At 42.6% G+C, this 12,758-nt stretch overlaps 1 protein-coding gene and 1 non-coding gene across 3 annotated transcripts in view; one reads left to right on the top strand and one right to left on the bottom strand.

The window, feature by feature from the left end:
• Positions 1-12,758, bottom strand: part of LOC124711152 (UDP-glycosyltransferase UGT5-like) — a 274,796-nt gene that overhangs the window by 66,549 nt on the left and 195,489 nt on the right. The window lies entirely within an intron of this gene.
• Positions 12,484-12,558, top strand: Trnas-gga. The gene has a single exon. It is a non-coding gene; the product is annotated as a tRNA-Ser (tRNA).

Here is a 12,758-nt window from a genome sequence, read left to right as displayed (position 1 = left end):
CCAATGAGGTGATGTAGATTGGGCGGTAGGAGAAGGAATCAGTAGGAAATTGGTGCTGTTTGAGGAAAAGTAGGACTCTGGAGGTTTTCCACAGTTCAGGAGTGTACCCTATAGAGATGATAGTGGTATCATGTATTGCAAGAGTGACTAGAAAGGAGAGGAGGCATTCATTCTTTGACGTGTCGATAGGTAATGCGGTCGTGAGCAGGGAAGTGTTACATTTTCGGCGAAGAACATGTTTTTTTGTTCGGTGTTGTGACTGGTGTATTTAATTCAGGTTGTGGTATGTTATCAAAGTACTGAATCCTGGGAGCCAGGAGTGTTATCTGTGCTCTAATGGATTGTAGGAAACAGGGAGTAATCGAACTGGGAGTCATCGGGATTTGCGAATATATTGGAGGGATAAGATGCGAAGTGTTCAACTTTGCTGGGATTGTCAGATAAAAGACGTTTGCTGTGTAAAAGCTGGTAGTGAGGGACGAAATTACTGCCAGTAAGTCTATAGAATTCTTTCCAGTGCGCGGAAGAGTTAATTGGGAGTGTAGCATTGAATATGTTACAATGAGAGGCTAAGCGATTGCCCGGTCCGAATAATTTAGGGTCCAAGAACTGAGAGCATTGCGCGTGCCCAAAATTCAGAAGTACCAGTGTTGCCAACTCTAGCGGTCTGTGGAGATTCATCTTGGTGTCTACATCGTCAAATAGAAGCAATATAATACTTAGTGTACAGTACATGTCGAGATTCATTGCAAAAACGGTAACGATCATCTGCCCCACCAACTTCTGTTAAGTCCCTCCAAATCCTGAAACATCATGCACTGTGCTTCCCTTTCCACATCCATTTACCGTCTTCTACGTGGATCTTGCACCACGTAATCAAATTTTCACCCTTTCTCGCCCACACTGAACACTCTGCATATTTTACACTGACCACAAACTAGATTCCAATAACCCTGTTGGTATGCTGCTGCGAACTTTAGAAACACATCCGACTGTCCCTACACCTATATACCCTATATCTTATCTCAAAGCAATTTCAAACAATACCTCTAACAGACAATGAGATCTGTCCCGATTTTAACTCTTCCTGACCTGTCCCACCACACATCAACGATTCTTCCTCCTTTTCCTACTACATTTCTTCCCTTCTCTTTCCTCTTGATCCACTACCCAACAAACATACCAAACTCCTCCTCGGCCCCAGTCTCCTCACCTTCTGCCTTCCCACTATCCACACCAACACCCTCTTTCATATCCATGTCATCCTCCCTAACGAACTCCTATATTGCTTTTTACCCTTACTCCTCGAGTCTGTAGAACATTTTTCTCCTCATTCTTTTTTTTTCTCCCCCATGGAAGGTCCTTCAGATTTTAAGCGAAAGTGCAGCGCTTTTTCTTAGGAGTTCGCCTTTCTGCGATGTGATTCTAAAATTATACAAACGCGTGAGACCTGAGTTCCTCCCACCGTATATAATGGTCAAAAAATAACGGGAATGAAGGCGCATTAAGTCGTCGACAACCGCGATATTTTTTGACATGTGGCCACATTGTCATTTTCAACGCAAAACTGTAGCAAGTAAGAATTGTGCAAAGGAATTTAAACCCCGGTTTACAGATCAGTTCCGGAAACATAAAATACTCGCACACGCGCACGCAAGTACGCACGCATTGTAAACATTAGTGCCAACACATAGCCGAAAATGACAGACGTCAGAAGTTATCGATAGTGAAAATTAATAACTAACGGGCAGGATAACGTTAACTCTACCCCACTGTCACTGTCTTTTGACAAAGTAGAAAGCAGGATTCCAATCAGATTTTAATCAAAAACCTTCATCGCTGTTTATGAGGTTACTTTCTAGTTTAATTTCTTTAATAGCACTATCCCAAGAGCTGGAAGTGCATGCCAGAATATCCGAGTAGCAAAACATCTTGCTACGCTGTTCAGCTCACATTAAGAACTCGGCGGATTTCTTACGTCGGTTAGAGGGACTGCGTTTGAATGACTCTGATCTTCTAGTAAGTTTTTAAGTGGTCTCTCTCACTTCACTTATGTTCCTCTGCCTGATTCGTTACGGTTAAGTAGGATTAGGTTTGTTGTTGAATTAACGAACCTATTTCGTTGACCTCACCTTACTTTTTATTCAATGACCAGAACTATGAGCAGACAGATGGAGCTGCCATGGGAAGCCCCTTTTCATCTATTTTAACTGATTTCTTTATGGGACACTTCCACGAAAGAGCCTTGGAGACGGCGGCTTTTAAGCCTGCGTGTTTTTCTTCAGTTATTTAGACGACGTTTCTGTTGTTTGACACCATGGTAGTGAGAATTACAACGACTTGTTAGAACACCTGAATTCAACCATCCGAATATTTGTTTCACGATGGAGATGGAAAAGGATGGCTGCCTTTCCTTGCTTGATGAGTTGGTCAGGAGGTAGGTTGATGGTACTGTGGCGTTCGCTGTTTTATTCAGTGGTTTGGTATTTAACTAATTTGTAAATGAAAGTGATAATCTTATTTTATTACATTGAGTAATTACTAAATAATTTTTCTCCCGGCTAAAGAATTGGTCAAGTTGCTAAAGAACTCCAAGTTAACGTCGTGTTAAAGTGTTGTCTGTAAGTTGTGTAAGTGTCACTAAATCACAGTTCATACAACAGATTCTATACAACTATGGATTATGATGGAAACAGTTATCTTCAGCAAAATGATCATTAAAACCACCGAATATCAGCCGCGCACAAACACTGACGTATGTTACCTGAAACAATATTCTTCACAACTCGTAAGTTATTAATTTCGGCTCCATACATCAGCTAGAAAAGTTTGTTATAACGATCGTGCTATGAGCACTGTTTTCAAAGAACCAATCTGATTCGAATCATTTTCATTAAAATGAGTTCGGGACGACCGGTGCACGTTTATTTTTACACATTTGCATTACGTTCGGCATTTATGTCTGCAGAGTTGCGTATTTTGAATTTGCCGCTGAGATAATTGTTAAGATGTTGGCAGACAATTGATAGAGACTTTCTATTGTTAGACCAAATAAGTAAGTATTTGAAATGCTTATTAAACTCTATAAACTCTACTTTCGTATTGTGCATTATTTAGACTTCATCAAGCAAACATTTGATTTGTTTCTAAGGAAAACACAGACAAAAACGCGATACAAATCGCTATCATCTATGGTTGCGCTCGTTGAAGCGGAAAGAAATAATTAACACAGAAGATGCTTACTGAGAGAGGAATTAAAGTTACAAATAATTATTCACTCATATTTATAATAATAATGAACTCTATTTTCAAGTAATAGTTAACAAATAATTACAATTTCTTAACAGACCTCAGTTTGATATGCATCCGCAACCTACAGAAGCCAACCAACAAGAGGTAAAAACAAAGGAAGACAAACGCAGTTCATAAAAGGAATTTACAATTATCATTGTCTTTGTATGATACACATCGATATGTCCAATTACATCATAGAATATTATACAAATAATTAATGTTTATCATCGTTTTCACTGTTTTTTATATGTCGAATAGATAATGTTTATAACTGTTACAGGCATAATTTCCTCTCGTCGCACTGTAGCTAAAATTTATCTCGTGGATGTTACAGTACGTTGGGACATTCTGTTTATAGGAAGCCTATTCACACTGAATTCTATCTACAGGCAGATACTGTAGTTGTCAACATGCGGTTTAGTGTGAAGGCGTACTTCTTACCTTAGTTCACAGGGTCCATGTCGTCTTAGACAGTGAGTTTTTCAGCTGAGTCAGCCCATCATGACGTCGCCTTTCATCAGAGTGGTTATAGTGAAAGACGGATTAGACGTGCGTTGGGCTGTCGACCAACCTTGCGCCAGGTGAGTGATGATGATACTGAGGTGGCACCAAATTCTACGTCATTTTTGCCTTACGCAGGGAGCATTTTCAGTAAGATAGTTCGTATTTTGCGGAGATATTATGTGAAATGTGTTTTCTTCCTTCACCATCTAATGTTAGTGTCCTTTTAGGTCCCGTAAAGCATGATCATGATTTGCGTAAGGTGGGTGTCTATCGTATTCCTTGCAGCTGTGACATGTCAGAACTGTGGAGGACCGGTGTACTGAGCATACAAGAGCTGAGCAAATCTGCTGTTGCAGAACATTGCCTTGGCACCAGTCATCCTTTGGATTATAACAACATGGAGATTCTGGCATGAACTTCCAGCTGTTGGGGTAGTGTTATAAAGGAAGCAGTTGAAATTAAATTAGCAAGTAACCATATAAGTAAGGATGGTGGTTTTTTGCTTAAATTCTGCTCTCTCCCTTGTCAGAAAAACAGAGGGCAAAGTTAATGCTACCTCAGTCATTGTTATTAATTTTCACTATAGATAACTTCTAACATAGGTCATCTTTTCCTGGTGGTGACGCTAGTGATTACAGTGTGCGAATATCTTTTTGTGTGAAGTTTTAAATTCCCTTGCACAGTGCTTACTTGCTTCAGTTTTGTGCTGAAAATGCACCTGTCGAAATATTGCCGATTTCCTTCGCACGACTGCAGTCTCGTAAGTTATTTCAAGTATACACTTTTATCTTTTAGCTTTTAGTGTTTACAGTCGCGGTACGTCGAGAAAACGTCAATCCTTGCCTTAGAGCAATCTGTTAGCAGTTCTTCCGTCAGTAATAGAGAAATATTTTAAAGCTTTTGCAGTTCACGGTGCTTTATAGCAACATAAACGAACTTGTAATCAAAGAAACATATATGAGTGATTTGTGAAATGTTGATGTTTCTGGGACGATGTAAATTGTAGAAACCCTTTGTACTCATAAAACTATTCATCTTATTTGTAAGATCTGATATTGTCAGTTAAGGGAGTCACAGCGATCAGTATTATTTTTCATAAATTTTATAGTCTTGATCGCAATATAATGCAATAACAACCAGATGATAAAAGGTTTCGATGGACTAGATGCCATCCTCAGATCTACAGAAACAAACAGAAAAATTGCTTTTCAGTTAATGTGAAAACCTAACGACATTTATAGAAATACACCTTTTTTACTAAATTATTTAAATATTAAAGCTAGTAAAATAACTGCCATGTTTGCACTATAGCTGATACCTAAGTACCGTGTTAATTACATCAACATCACTACTAAACGTAGACTGGCAAGATCCAAACGCTGGTCAAAGCATGTCTGTTAGCGTATAAAACCAGTAGGAGGCTAATGCCAGCATATGGCTTATCTTGACCACCGTGATCACGACATAAGTGTATAATACTAGTCCTCTTACAGACACGTCTAGATCATCGTATAGAGGACATCCTTTTATATTCACAAATATTGAGGAGAAGCGTGTCATTTTTAGGGGACATTTAATGTTCGATAAGATAACTGAGTAGAACTGCATACAATAAAACATAATGTGATGTACCACCAGTGTGGTTCGGATTTTAAATATATAACATCGCTTTTTGTATTGTGTCACTTGTCACTATTTTCCGTTGCCCATTTTGTGAAATTGTTACATCAGGCGTGCAAAGTCAGCCGTATTAACCCTCTTTGTTCACAAGGCCATGTAATATACACTCCTGGAAATGGAAAAAAGAACACATTGACACCGGTGTGTCAGACCCACCATACTTGCTCCGGACACTGGAGAGGGCTGTACAAGCAATGATCAAACGCACGGCACAGCGGACACACCAGGAACCGCGGTGTTGGCCGTCGAATGGCGCTAGCTGCGCAGCATTTGTGCACCGCCGCCGTCAGTGTCAGCCAGTTTGTCGTGGTATACGGAGCTCCATCGCAGTCTTTAACACTGGTAGCATGCCGCGACAGCGTGGACGTGAACCGTATGTGCAGTTGACGGACTTTGAGCGAGGGCGTATAGTGGGCATGCGGGAGGCCGGGTGGACGTACCGCCGAATTGCTCAACACGTGGGGCGTGAGGTCTCCACAGTACATCGATGTTGTCGCCAGTGGTCGGCGGAAGGTGCACGTGCCCGTCGACCTGGGACCGGACCGCAGCGACGCACGGATGCACGCCAAGACCGTAGGATCCTACGCAGTGCCGTAGGGGACCGCACCGCCACTTCCCAGCAAATTAGCGGCACTGTTGCTCCTGGGGTATCGGCGAGGACCATTCGCAACCGTCTCCATGAAGCTGGGCTACGGTCCCGCCCACCGTTAGGCCGTCTTCCGCTCACGCCCCAACATCGTGCAGCCCGCCTCCAGTGGTGTCGCGACAAGCGTGAATGGAGGGACGAATGGAGACGTGTCGCTTCTGCCTTGGTGCCAATGATGGTCGTATGCGTGTTTGGCGCCGTGCGGGTGAGCGCCACAATCAGGACTGCATACGACCGAGGCACACAGGGCCAACACCCGGCATCATGGTGTGGGGAGCGATCTCCTACACTGGCCGTACACCACTGGTGATCGTCGAGGGGACACTGAATAGTGCACGGTACATCCAAACCGTCATCGAACCCATCGTTCTACCATTCCTAGACCGGCAAGGGAACTTGCTGTTCCAACAGGACAATGCACATCTGCATGTATCCCGTGCCACCCAACGTGCTCTAGAAGGTGTAAGTCAACTACCCTGGCCAGCAAGATCTCCGGATCTGTCCCCCATTGAGCATGTTTGGGACTGGATGAAGCGTCGTCTCACGCGGTCTGCACGTCCAGCACGAACGCTGGTCCAACTGAGGCGCCAGATGGAAATTGAATGGCAAGCCGTTCCACAGGACTACATCCAGCATCTCTACGATCGTCTCCATGGGAGAATAGCAGCCTGCATTGCTGCGAAAGGTGGATATACACTGTACTAGTGCCGACATTGTGCATGCTCTGTTGCCTGTGACTATGTGCCTATGGTTCTGTCAGTGTGATCATGTGATGTATCTGACCCCAGGAATGTGTCAATAAAGTTTCCCCTTCCTGGGACAATGAATTCACGGTGTTCTTATTTCAATTTCCAGGAGTGTATCAATAGTACTTGATACATGTTCCTATCCTTGCTGTCCCACAAATAATGCGATTAAATTGTTGGAGAACATTTATTGAAAAAAAAAAGAAAATAATCAGTAATATGATTGATTTTTAGATTGATAAATGTTAAACTGACAAAACCAACTATTCTTCCAAGAAATGCAGAAAAGTGGAGAATAAATCAGACAAAAATAGAAATGTAAACACACACGAATTGGGATGTTATGTACTCAAATCTCTCTCCTGCCTCCCCCCATAAAATAGCGGCAAGCTTTCGCGAAATATACCACAATAAGTGCAGTTGCGTAAAAATAAAACATTTAAAGTATCGTCGACTGACAGACGAACGGAGAAAAATGTTGATCGCGCGCTAAAGACATGAAATTTATAAACTGCAAACACGAAGCTCACCAATTTAGACGAAAGTACGCATCTCAAGGATGGAAAAAAAGGAGAACGGCTAATTTCTTTCGGGTCTGGTAGACAATGTATCCCTTTCTGCAGACTGTAAGTGACCTTAACTGCTGCAAGGTCTCTGCTTACAGGCTTCGACCTCTAGAATGTGTGCTTTATCATCTCTCGCCTGTTTGTGAAGCTGTTGAACTGACGCCTGTGACGTCATGCGGTGCCTTGACCCGCTCATCAGGTTCGCTGTGACTTCCTTCCCTAGTGACTTGACCTTGGCGCGGAGCACAAGGCTTAAGACCAGCTGCCAATTTCTCGCTAAACGTCTCGCGTTATCCGCACTCCGCAGCCCGTAGAAAAGGAATGTCTATAGACTGGAAGTTCAAGTGAACACAACAGAATTTTTGTCGGCAATATACACTGTCTCCAAACGATACGTGACTGTGGTGTGGCATGTCAATCTGCATATTTTGAGTGACAATACATCGCCAGAACAGACAGATCGCGTTCAGAAGTATTGCGGATTTTGAACACGTGTTTCATAGGCTGTTTAATAATTAGCATTTGATATCACGAATGAACCTAAGGCTTTGAAGACATACATGCAAGGGTATTCCGCTTCTTTCAACAAGTGATACAGCCAGTATGCGCGTTTTACTTGATTTTTTATTTTTACAGGAAAACTTTTAGGTTTCCTTCTTAGCTTGATGGTGTCAGAGAGTTTCTAATAATTTTTCTGGCATTTCGATATGGCTTCCAAGTACGTACGTGAAAGTAATATGACTCGATATACATTGTATTTGGAGCTACAGCAAACAGAAAATTAGCGGTTTATTATACTATGAAATATTTTAGGAACAAAATTATTCCGTTCTTACTTTCTGGGACCATAAATTTTAACTTCGGTAAATATTTATAATTTGGCTTAGCCACTATTGGGGTGGCCGTCTTTGCAGATAAAATTAGTGGATATTTGGTCCACTTGTTATGCAAACAATAATTTGTCTAGATTGAGATTTTCGCTCTGCAGCGGAATGTGCGCTGATATAAAACTTCCTGGCAGATTAAAACTGTGTGCCACGCCGAGACTCGAACTGGGGACCTTTGCCTTTCGCCGGCAAGTGCTCTACCAACTGCGCTACACAAGCACGACTCACGGCCCGTCCTCACAGCTTTACTTCTGCCAGTACCTCGTCTCCTACTTTCCAAACTTTACAGAAGCTTGAAATATGGTATCCCGGCTGAGACACAAAGTTGATATATGCTCACTATTTTTTATTTACTTAAATTTGGCATATTTCGTGACAGTACCTTTTCCGTTAGATGTTTACAAGGCGATATTGGTCCTGGCTTCAGTTGTCTAGTGGAAGTATGATTCCACAATGAATCTTTGTCGGCTGCAGAAATGACCTGGTTCAATGTGTTTGCCTCATTTTTGGTGCTTCAAATACCATTTCTTCGAATGTAGTTTCTTCTTATAGTTTATATAAAAAAATAGTAACATAATTCAAAATTATTTATGACGGCGACCTGCACATTGTTCTACCGTCAACACACACCAAGAATTAACTGCCGATTGACTACAGTCAAAGACGACTCCAGCGTCAAAGACACAACACACGAGCTTCCACTTGTAATCAGTCTCTTTGATATTCTTCGTAACATTTACTAATAGTAATCAATATGCTATCACTCTCAAAAATTATAAGTAAATTAACATATAATAAGGCAAATTACAATAAAAAATTCTGACAAAAAATATAAGAAAACATTTACAATTTGGCATCGACAAATCTGGCAAAAAATAACACATCTCCCAGATCCATTACAAGCTCTCCTATATCCTTTCTTTCAGGAGTGCTAGATCTGCAAGGTTCGCTGGAGAGCTTCTGTAAAGTTTGGAAAGTAGGAGACGAGGTACTGGCAGAAGTAAAGCTGTGAGGACAGGGCGTGAGTCGTGCTTGGGTAGCTCACTTGATAGAGCACTTGCCCGCGAAAGGCAAAGGTCCCGAGTTCCAGTCTCGGCCTGGCACACAGTTTTAATCTGCCAGGAAGTTTCAATAGTTTTTCTATCTTAATCCAAACTGGTTTCAGCACCTTTATGCCATCACCAGTGGTCGACGCGAGCAAATCTTGAAAGATAAAGTTAAAGAATAAATTAAAGGGGTAAAAAATAAGATTTGAATATAGAATACCCACTGTTGGCGGCAAAAAGATGCTTGAATGTGTTTGGTTTGATATAGAAAACGATTGTTTGCATGACAGTAGAACCTTGTATCCAAAATCTTAAGTTTAGTGACACATACTCATTGTGTGTCATAGGTATTAGTATTACAGCTTCCTATTGTAACTACTTTAAAATAAAAATCTATACAACCTGCAGCTAATGACTGAGTTTTCTTCTAGACAAAATTGCTCTAAATGTGTACTCATTCGACAGCTGTCTTGATGCACACTCCGAAATTTATCTAGCACTTGACTCATAAATAAAAGGCCATACAGTCACATTATTTTTGCCTAAAATATTAACCTTTTACTACACTGTGTCTCGATATTAATTTACATACCAACCATTAGTTACCGGTAAGACAACTGTAACTCGATTTCCACAGTATTTACACTACTGGCCATTAAAATTGCTACACCACGAAGATGACGTGCTACAGACGCGAAATTTAAGATGCTGCGATATGCAAATGATTAGCTTTTCAGAGCATTCACTCGAGGTTGGCGCCGGTGGCGACACCTACAACGTGCTGACATGAGGAAAGTTTCCAACCGATTTCTCATACACAAACAGCAGTTGACCGACGTTGCCTAGTGAAACGGTGTTGTGATTCCTCGTGTAAGGAGGAGAAATGCGTACCATCACGTTTCCGACTTTGATAAAGGTCGGATTGTAGCCTATCGCGATTGCGGTTTATCGTATCGCGATATTCCTGCTCGCGTTGGTCGAGATCCAATGACTGTTAGCAGAATATAGAATCGGGGGTTTCTGGAGGGTAATACGGAACGCCGTGCTGGATCCCAACGGCCTCGTAATATCAGTAGCAGTCTACATGACAGGCATCTTATCCACATGGCTGTAACGGGTCGTGCAGCCACGTCTCGATAACTGAGTCAACAGATGGGGACGTTTGCAAGACAACAACCATCTGCACGAACAGTTCGACGACGTTTGCAGCGGCATGGACTATCAGCTCGGAGAGCATGGCTGCGGTTACCCTTGACGCTGCATCACAGTCAGGAGCGACTGCGATGGTGCACTCAACGACGAACCTGGGTGGGCGATTGGCAAAACGTCATTCTTTCGGACGAATCCAGGTTCTGTTTACAGCATCATGATGGTCGCATCCGTGTTTGGCGACATCACGATGAACGCACATTGGAAGCGTGTATTCGTCATTGCCATACTGGCGTATCACACGGCGTGATGGTACGGTGTGCCATTGGTTACACGTCTCGGTCACCTCTTGTTCCCATTGACAGCCCTTTGAACAGTGGACGTTACATTTCCGATGTGTTACGACAAGTGGCTCTACCCTTCATTCGATCCCTGCGAAATCCTACATTTCAGCAGGATAATGCACGACCTCGTGTTGCAGGTCCTGTACGGGCCTTTCCGGATACAGAAAATGTTCGACTGCTGCCCTGGCCAGCACATTCTCCAGATCTCTGACCAATTGAAAACGTCTGGTCAATGGTGGCCAAGCAACTGGCTTGTCACAATACGCCAGTCACTACTCTTGACGAACTGTGGTATCGTGTTGAAGCTGCATGGGCAGCTGTACCTGTACACGCCATCCAAGCTCTGTTTGACTCAGTGCCCAGGCGTATCAAGGCCGTTATTACGGCCAGAGGCGGTTGTTCTGGGTACTGATTTCTCAGGATCTATGCACCAAAATTGCGAGGAAATGTAATCACATGTCAGTTCTTGTATAATATATTTGTCCAATGAATACCCGTTTATAATCTACATTTCTTCTTGGTGGATCAATTTTAATGGCCAGCAGCGTATCTATGAAAGTAAATTTTTCTCCTTTCCTGTGTTTCTTACTTCATGTTGATTCCAATAGGGGAACAGACCCATGTCGCAGATATAGGACTACATTTTTTTGTCATTTCCACGACCTTTCTAGAAAGGTGGAAAAAACTGTACTTTCCCAGTCACTTGGAACTCTCTGCTACTCCAGCGAGCTACCGTACACAGCTACTAGAAGAGGAGCAAGTTCTTTCACATGCTCTATGTAGAGTCTTACTGGTATCCAATCAGGTCCGATCCCTTTCTCTCTGTTGAGAGATTTCAGTTGCTTTTCTACTACGGGATCAGTTATTTCGATTATGTCATTTTCACATTCGTGCGAGTCTTACTATAGTGCGGTCTTACTCTGTTAAGAAGTTTTGTAAATAGATGCTTAATGTTGTGGCCTTTACAGTGTCGTCTTCTGTTTCGATACCAATATGGTCATAGTGTGTCTGGACAGATAGGTACTATCCATTTATTTATGTAACATGAGAATGAAACTTCCTAGAACTTTCTGTCGAGACGGTAGACGGAATTTTACTTTAGAATTCGTTGATGGCTCCTCATATGGGTCTCCTTACCCAGATTATAGCATTGTTCACTTTTTGTTTGTCTGTGACTTTTCGATCGCGTTTTAATTTTTCACTGAAGCTCTCCTTTCTTTCGTAGCAGCTTTCTAACACGGCTGTCGAACCACGGCGGGTGTTAGACATCCCTCACATTTCAGAATGAGATTTTCACTCTGCAGTGGAGTGTGCGCTGATATGAAACTTCCTGGCAGATTAAAACTGTGTGCCGGACCGAGACTCGAACTCGGGACCTTTGCCTTTCGCGGGCAAGTGCTCTACCAACTGAGCTACCCAAGCACGACTCACGCCCCGTCCTCACAGCTTCACTTCTGCCAGTACCTCGTCTCCTACTTTTCAAACTTTACAGAAGCTCTCCTGTATCCTTTCTTTCAGGAGTGCTAGATCTGCAAGGTTCGCGGGAGAGCTTCTGTAAAGTTTGGAAAGTAGGAGACGAGGTACTGGCAGAAGTGAAGCTGTGAGGATTGGCCGTGAGTCGTGCTTGGGTAGCTCAGTTGGTAGAGCACTTGCCCGGGAAAGGCAAAGGTCCCGAGTTCGAGTCTCGGTCCGGCACACAGTTTTAATGTGCCAGGAAGTTTCATCCCTCACATTTGTCTAAGTCTAAGACATAATGTACAACACTATAACTTTGTCCATTGATACTCAACATTCCCGGTCCTGGAAATGAGGTTTTCATACTGACTGCTCAGATGATCTGAAGTCTGTTTCTTGTCGCTCTTGCTAAGCAGAGCTATCTTCCTACTATCCTTTGCG

This window comes from Schistocerca piceifrons, chromosome 8, assembly GCF_021461385.2.
Source record: "Schistocerca piceifrons isolate TAMUIC-IGC-003096 chromosome 8, iqSchPice1.1, whole genome shotgun sequence".
In the NCBI taxonomy this organism is placed as follows: Eukaryota; Metazoa; Arthropoda; class Insecta; order Orthoptera; family Acrididae; genus Schistocerca; species Schistocerca piceifrons.
The sequence above is the reverse complement of the archived record's forward strand: the minus strand, read 5'-3'. Positions and strand labels throughout refer to the sequence as shown.